Source organism: Mytilus edulis, chromosome 11, assembly GCF_963676685.1.
Source record: "Mytilus edulis chromosome 11, xbMytEdul2.2, whole genome shotgun sequence".
In the NCBI taxonomy this organism is placed as follows: Eukaryota; Metazoa; Mollusca; class Bivalvia; order Mytilida; family Mytilidae; genus Mytilus; species Mytilus edulis.
In genome coordinates, this window is record NC_092354.1 from 32,789,379 (window position 1) to 32,798,544 (window position 9,166).

Consider the following 9,166-nt stretch of genomic DNA (forward strand, 5'->3'; position numbering starts at 1 on the left):
CCTACCAATGAGTCGTTGAATCTTTTCGATCCAAATGTAATGAAGAACCGGGGTCTGGTCCTGAACAAATTTCACCCTTTGTTTTTTGTCTACCTATTACGGTTACGGTGTTGGAACGATAACAAGGTTTTTGAACACTGGACACTTTTAATTTGCAAAACACTCATTTGCAAATCCGCCGCCGCCTCAAACAAGAGCTACAATATCATGTATATAACCAAAATGTGCGGAATTACATGGGATTCAATAATTTCATTGGTTTTATACTGTTACTTTCATATTTATTTTGCAATTTGAATTATAAAAACATGGGATTTTCAATATCCCATGGGACAGGGCAAAATCCCATGGGATTTACCATTATCCCATGGGATTTTGGTTAAATCCCATGGGATTTTTTTTGGTCCCATGGGATTATTGTTGTCCCATGGGATATTTGTTGTCCCATGGGACAAAAAAAATCCCATGGGACTATAATTATCCCATGGGATTTTTAATATCCCATGGGACAAAATAAAATCCTATGGGATTAAAATTATAAATATATATATATATAAATATAAAGTTATGTGTATGTTACAATGAATGCTGTTTGGTAGTAAAATGTTTTAAATGTATACGAGTTTTTTTTATATTTTTTATATATACATATATATAATTTTTTTTAAATTTTGTCACAAACATGTTTTTTATTTGTTTATATGACAATAAAGATTATTCTTATTTTGGAATGTATAATAATAATATTTTACAGTCAAAGAATAAAGTCCTTTCACTGAAACAAAATGATGAAATTTCTAAATAAATGAAAAAATATTGTTTTGAAATCTTTGTCTTGTTTATTCTATTATGAAAAATAGAACTGAAAAAATATTTCATATTCTGACTGAATAGTTCACTCTTTTCATGAGGTAAGATTTTCTTTGTTATAGGTTCATTGCAATACTTGTATAGGCAAACGATTTGAATTATAATATATAACTTTGTGGTGTACATAATAGTATGCTTATATTTGCAAATTTATAATATAAACACTTTTTGTTAAAGTTTTTGCTTTCTTTATTCACAACTTGCTATGTACAATTATTCAGTCCACTATATAAGAGTGAAGTCAATAAATAATTTCATTCACTAGAATATTCCTGCAATTCTTAGACAAAACATTTTTTCAATCTGTTCTTCAAAGATCTTCCTCTGTACATCTTTATTGAATCGAGGGATTCAAATGAGAAGACAAAGCAAGTTTATTTGGACAACAACATTCTAATATCTTGTTCATTCTTTCCATCTTTCAATTGATAATTACATTGTTGTATTTATATGATCAAGTTCTTGTGCATCAATGATCGTGATGATATGACTCCTTTTTGTTTATAGTCATCATGTTGAAATTTCCTCTTTCAAATAAATGTAGGAAAAAACATGTTCCATTTCAAATTAATAAAAAAGTCGCACTATGGAGAAAAATATCAGCTTTAAGTTTTCCGTTCAGTATTGATCTGTGAATGATGACCATGAAAATCCAGATTTCTGACCTACAAATACACAAACTCAAAAATTATCAGTGAAGAGATCAATAAAATGGCTATTTTATCATGTTTATGATTAATATGATAAACTTTCATTTAAATATTCAAGTACTAAATTACAGAAATCGCTTAAATTTTATAATAGTTTAGTTAAAGTACAGCTTATTTAAAATTATAATAAAAAATATAGGCCACCGTTGAGTTAAATAAGATATTACATTTTTAATGCCAAAAAATGGCATTTTTGCACCAAAGGGAGATAATTTGGAGCTTTTTCAATGATATATGCATTTTAAAAGTCATCTGGGGCCAAACCAAATTGATTGTTTTGAATGATTTGGTGTACCATATGATAAAGATATAAATAAATTGAGTTATGAAAAAAAAATATTAAAACATTTTTCTGAAATTGTTATACCCTAGAGCCTCCTTAAATGTCATTTGATCTCTATTGGAGAAATGTCTCATTGGAAATCAGACTGCTAAGTGTTTCTTATTTTTATATCAACCCAGCCATAGTATACCTGTCTAATATCAGGAGCTTGTACATAGTTCAGTGGTTGATGTTGGTTCATACCCGTCATTTTTATTTTTCATAATTTTTTGTTTTTATAAATTAGTCTGGTATATTTGACGTTTGAATTGATGCTCTGTTTCAAATTTGGTTAGTGTTGACTTTTATAAATTACTATAACATGTATAGGGTATGGGTTTTCTCATTACTTACAGGTCATCAATGGCCTCTAATAAGTAATTACAATGCTTACATCCACTAAATTGAACTCTGATGGATAGTTTTCTCTTTAATCATACCACATCTTATTTTAATAAATATTTAATTATTATTCAAGGACAAAATTTTTTATAACAGTGGACTTACCATTTAGGCTTTGTTGACCTCTGTAAATCTTATTTTGTTGACAATTTCTTCTGTTTATAGTTTCCCCTTTATCTTTCATGTTCTTGCCCTACACATAAAAGGGTAAACATCATTTAATGACAAAAATAACTACTACATGTATTACATAATTAGTAGGCAACTGAAAATTTTGTCTTATTTGTATATAACATCAACTTACTCATCATTCTTGCTGTTCAATATCATGAATATTATCATTATTCTATGAATATGAGGTCACAGTAAAATTAACCTTGGCAGGCAGACATCTTTTTTTATTTGATACCTTGTAGTCATTCCATACAACAAGTAGACCTATGCTTAAAAAATCTAAGGCCAAAATTAAAAATATGTTTGTTTCCCCTCCCCCCACACGGGTCAAAAATAAGCGCCCGGGTCAAAAAATTATTTTCCACAAAAAAATCGAAATTATTTTATTCCTGAAAATAATTTGTTTCCATTTTTGGAAAGTGCTTGAAAGCAGAAGGATTGATAATCTAAATAAATACACTCAAATTGAGCACAAACAACTGATAAGTGGCCTGGACTGGACAAGTCAAACCATTCATGTGACCATGCTATGACAATCACATCCAGTTAAAAAAAACTAGAGGCTCTTAAGAGCCTGTGTCGCTCACCTGTTAATGTGTTTACTGATGTCGGCCATCTTCGTTGGTAGGCGGGGTCATTAGACACTTTTTTTTTAAATAGATACCCTAGTATTATGATTGTGGCCAAGTTTGGTTAAATTTGGCCAAGTAGTTTTAGAAATGATTTTTATACAAGTTACAAAAATGACGAAAAGTTGTTCAATATTGACTATAAAGGGCAATAACTCCTTAATGGGTCCTCTAACAATTTTGATCATGCTGACTTATTTGTAGATCTTACTTTGCTGAACATTATTGCTGTCTACAGTTTATCTCTATCTATAATAGTATTCAAGATAATAACCAAAAACTGCAAAATTACCTTAAAATCACCAATTTTAGGGCAGCAACCCAACAACAGGTTGTCCAATTCAACTGAAAATTTGTGAGGGGATATATCTTATTCTGATGGACATTTAAATCTTGAAAGATTTGCCCTAAATGTCTTAGTTTCAAAGATATAAAGCAAAACCTGCATTTTACCACTATGTTCTAATTTTAGCCATGTCGGCCATTTTGTTTGGTAGGCTGGGTCAGCGGACACATTTTTTAAACTACAAACCACAATGATAATTGTGGCCAAGTTTGGTTAAATTTGGCAAAGTAGTCAGAGAAGAAGATTTTTAAAAAAGTTACAAAAAATGATGAAAAGTTGTTAAAAATTGACTATAAAGGGCAATAATTCCTTAAGGGGTCGACTGACAATTTTGGTCATGTTGACTTATTTGTAGGTCTTACTTTGCTGAACATTATTGCTTTTACAGTTTATCTCTTTCTATAATAGTATTCAAGATAATAACCAAAAACTGCAAAATTTCCTTAAAATAACCATTTCACAGGCAGCAACCCATCAACAGGTTGTCCGATTCGTCTGAAAATTTCAGGGCAGATAGATCTTGACCTGATCAACAATTTTACCCCCGTCAGATTTGCTCTAAATGCTTTGGTTTTTGAGTTATAAGCCAAAAACTGCATTTCACCCCTATGTTCTATTTTTAGCCATGGCGGCCATCTTGGTTGGTTTGTCAGGTCACGCCACACATTTTTTAAACTAGATACCCCAAGGATGATTGTGGCCAAGTTTGGTAGAATTTGGCCAAGTAGTTTCAGAGGAGAAGATTTTTGTAAAAGTTTACGGACGACAGACGCAGGACGACAGACGACGAACGCCAAGTGATGAGAAAAGCTCACTTGACCTTTCAGGTCAGGTGAGCTAAAAAAAAACCTGCCTTCCTGGTCTGTTTACAAAGGGTAGACCCGGAGGAGGGGAAACAGACATTCTTTTAAATGTGGCCTGATAAAATGACAAAACCAAGAAAACTTATCATTGACCAAAGAACAATAAAATGCGGTCATGGTTTATATATGAATCTGCCATTCAGACATGCACACCTTACAATTGTTTCATATCTACCAAATATAATCTACCTGTAACTTTAAACATATGATAAACTGACAAAACAATGCAGTGTTTCATTGACCAATGAACCATGAAAATGAGGTCAAGTTCATATAAAATATGACAGACAGCTAAGTGCATCTTACAATTATTTCATTCACTAAATAAAGGGGCCTTATTGCTTACAGTATCCGGAAAATAGACCAAACCACAAAAACTAAATATTTTCAAAGTTCCTTATACCCTGCCAATTTGTTATGGTTGTGCCTGTTCCAAGTCAGGATCCGATAATTCAGTGATTGTCGTTTGTTTATGTGTAACATATCTGTTTTTCAATTTTTTTGTACATAAATTAAAGCACAATACATTTGTACATGAAACACAAAGCTCATCACTGAGATAGTAGTCTCAGATAGAGGGAGGCGGGGTCAACCAAACTCCCCTATTCAATCTGAATGCAGGACAGAAAGTCACAGTCAAAAAGTCACACACTGTCACAGGACAAAAAGTCACAATTTAGTTTTGAGATTATTTTTCTTTGAACAAGAAAACACTCTTTTTGTATTTTTCTTGAAGGGGTAAATTCAGTAAAAAAATCTCCCATTGACTTTAATGCTAATCTATGTGTGGAAATAAATTTATACCTGATTTACCTTTAGAAATCAAAAACTTTCATATATCATTCATGAAAGTACAAATGTAGCCCCATCTTTTGCAACAATAAAAACATAGGGTCATGCGGCATTTTTGGGCATTCACATGGCCTTGTTTACAAACAATGTAGATTCGCACTGAATTCCTATACTGACCCCCATTACTTTTCAACCCTGTAGGGAAAAAAAATAGTACATTCAGCATTTATTTTTTATTTTTTTTTCAACTCTTGTTTTGATCCATCTACCATAAAATATTTATTACAAACATTATCTACCAATCAGAACAGCACATGACTTCACTTTTAGACAGAAAGCTCTCCCCCAAATGGGTGGTCCCTGATGACGTATATTTATTTACTGAATTTACCCCTATAAGGGACTTTTTTACTTCTTTTCCAACTTTTTTTGTAATAAACATGTAATGTATCCAATTTCCAAGTTCCAGTTTCAAGACAACCTTCATAAATGCTGAATTTGTAAAGATAGAGCAAAATTTATACTACAGCCCATACTGCGGCCAATGTATATTTGGTATATAAAGTTGCGCATTGACTGTTTTTAAAAGAATGGTGTAAAATACTATGTTTAATAAATATGAATTGTTTTCTGTGTTTGCTTTGACCAGTATTGCAAGTACATCTAGAAACTAAAGTCTTGGTGTACTCTTAGTTAGATTTTTCCTTATATGGAGGTTTTTGATTAAATACCATGACAAGACCACAAAAAGACTTTTCAAAGGCTTTTTTAAGCAGTTTCATACCAAATAAAACAACAATTATGTTTCATTATACTAAATCTGTGTTTTAATTACTTGTAAATTTCACAAAATGTCATTGACAATCACTCTGCAGAAATTCCTGTTACCCCAACATCAGGATGGGTTCTTCGCCAAAACTAGACAGCCAGAACTGAAGTAGAAAAAAGTGCCAAATATGAAAAAATAAGATTAGGTATGACCAAACTTTACATTTGGGAGATTCAAGTAACAATTTAGGATATTCAAAAGCCATTATTTAACATAAAAATCCAATTACAAACATTTCAACACTTGTTTCATAGATGAAGGACATGTAATCATGAAAAGTTGTCTAGTATATTCTTTAAATAAAGAAACGCAATGCGTTATGTAAAAATAAATGAATACCTTCATGCGGTTAGATTATTCGAGTGTTAAAATACTAGAAAAGTGCTTATTTACCACTTGTTCTACAACTTAACATGGGGAACACAGCTAAAAAAAAACACTATGTCAAAGGGAGGTAATCCATTTTTTTCATATGATTTTATACATTATGAGGAGAAATATGTGCAAAATATGATGTAAGTGGGGAGAATATTTATGCCTTTCATTGATATCATAAACCTCAAGTGTAATTTCTATTGTTTCTTTCAATCTGGACACAAAAACTGAATTTTAACATATACTCCATGCTTCTCTCACAGTACACTGAGTGCATCCTGGATAGCCGCAGTTAAAGATAGAAATTTGTGTAAAAAGCAACTTCAAAAGGTTCCAAAATCCTTCCATTACATTAACATTTACAGGAAATGAGTTTTGTGATTATTGTGTGGCCTTGGACAAGTACAGTGAAAAAGTGCATATTTTCCTATAGGGGTAAATTCAGTAAAAAAATCTCCCATTGACTTTAATGCTAATCTATGTGTGGAAATAAATTTATACCTGATTTACCTTTAGAAATCAAAAACTTTCATATATCATTCATGAAAGTACAAATGTAGCCCCATCTTTTGCAACAATAAAAACATAGGGTCATGCGGCATTTTTGGGCATTCACATGGCCTTGTTTACAAACAATGTAGATTCGCACTGAATTCCTATACTGACCCCCATTACTTTTCAACCCTGTAGGGAAAAAAAATAGTACATTCAGCATTTATTTTTTATTTTTTTTTCAACTCTTGTTTTGATCCATCTACCATAAAATATTTATTACAAACATTATCTACCAATCAGAACAGCACATGACTTCACTTTTAGACAGAAAGCTCTCCCCCAAATGGGTGGTCCCTGATGACGTATATTTATTTACTGAATTTACCCCTGAAGTTTTATACATGAACATGATGTAGCAACTTTTAAATTAAAATTCATTAAAAACAAATAAATCAGTGCATTAGGTTTGCGCACATTACCATTACATTTGCACACAAAAATCATTAAGTTTGTGTGCAGCTTTTGATTACATTTGCACGCATTTTTTAACATGTAAATATAAATCAAAGCCTTAAAGGCTGTAAAAGCAATTGCTGCCATGTTAATGTTTGGGGACTTTTATTTTTCATCCACATATTTTTTCAATCTATGTATTAATAAACTAGAAAATTCCAAATTGTAAATATCTCTTCATCTAGACCGACTTGGCATCTACTACGTTTGGACGGGTCCATTTCATTAGTAAGGTGATCGATAAATATTACGGAGTTTTGACAGAAAAGGAAAACGAACTTATTGTTATGTGTTTTCAACAAGGGTTTCGTTCCGCTAAATTATTTGCGCAAATAAAGTTTGTCTATTTTTAGATTACAGGTAATAATTTGACACTACGCATTAACCTGTGTAGTGATTTTGATTTTACGATAAATGTATGAATGAACGATAATTTTATGAATGAACAAGAGCACCTGACCTCTTAAAGAAACACAAATTAAACATAAAAAAACGTATTTATGAGGAGATAATTCAGTTAAATTTTCAATACTAAATCAACAACTGAAATGAATCCATATTTTGTTGAAACATTGTACGAACGGCGGAAAATGGAATCGCATTTATAAAAATGTACTTTTTTTCACTCGGACTTCTATGTTATTTGATAGTCAAACGGTTGACCCTGTAAATACAAAAATACATCTACAAGAACATATTCTGAAACTTCTTAAATCCACTAACGTTTTTTTAAAGTTTCAAGCTATGTATTGCATTAGAAAACATACATAGGTGTTAAAGAATGACTGACCAGGAGCCTGTTTAACAAAATACTATGGCTTGATCTGGGCGGAGTCTCTGATCTGGATCACAAAGATGGCCATACGCGACGGCATAAAAGCAATTGCTTTAAAAAAGAGATATAGTATGATTGCCTTTTACAGCTGACTATGCGGTATGGGCTTTACCTCGGGCTTTGCTCATTGTTGAAGGCTGTTTGGTGACCTATGGTTGTTAATGTCTGTGTCATTTTGGTCTCTTGTGGACAGTTGTCTCATTGGCAATCATACCACATCTTCTTTTTTATATTATGAACAATTTCCTAAAATTAAAAATGAATATATGTAATAAAAAGAAGATATTTCAAAATCTTTTTTTCATTTATATTCAATCAATTGTCAACAAATTGTTTGTGACTTTTTGTCCTATCAGCTTTGTTACTTTATGCCTGAGTTTGACATGTGTTTGACTTTTTGTCCTGTGACTTTTTGTCGGAATGTCCTGTGACTTTCTGTTCGTTTACCTTCCATCTAAATCAGTGAACTGAATAATTGTTTTTTGCAGAAGTCCGGGGAGTGTTAAAAAATCACATGTGCAAGTTGAGAGTCAACACTTACACAGGGACTACACAATACTTTTTCAGAATGTCAGCAAAAAAGAATCACTGATGACAGGGGAGTGTAACCGATGAATTGATCCTGAATCAGATAAGATTTTCCCGGTACGTCTAAACACCGCTCAGGAGGACCTCCTGGGTGCACACATGCAGGACATACAAAGTGCACTCATGGCAGACCCTATATAGTCGCCGTCGTATCTGCACACATGATGGATGTATATATCCGTTATAGATCGTCATACACTTCTCATTTTAGAGTTAAATTTGCAAGCAACCTCTTAAGATTTTAAAATAATAATGCTACTAAAAATATATTATTTCCCCCAATTTTCGCAATTTTTTCGCCATATAAAATATTTAGGCGACTGTGCTTTTAGTGAATATAAACGATTACGAGGCCTCACGAATAAATATAAATATGAAATATACTGGGACATCGATTAGCATAGATCGAGCAGCAGAGTAAAC

At 32.1% G+C, this 9,166-nt stretch overlaps 1 long non-coding RNA gene across 1 annotated transcript; it reads right to left on the bottom strand.

The window, feature by feature from the left end:
- Positions 1 to 560: 560 nt before the first annotated feature.
- On the bottom strand, positions 561 to 8,905 carry LOC139495489 (uncharacterized). Its single transcript, XR_011657361.1, has 3 exons — positions 8,603 to 8,905; positions 2,410 to 2,497; positions 561 to 1,535 (listed from the first exon to the last, which is right to left on the bottom strand). It is a non-coding gene; the product is annotated as an uncharacterized lncRNA (long non-coding RNA).
- Positions 8,906 to 9,166: the final 261 nt, after the last annotated feature.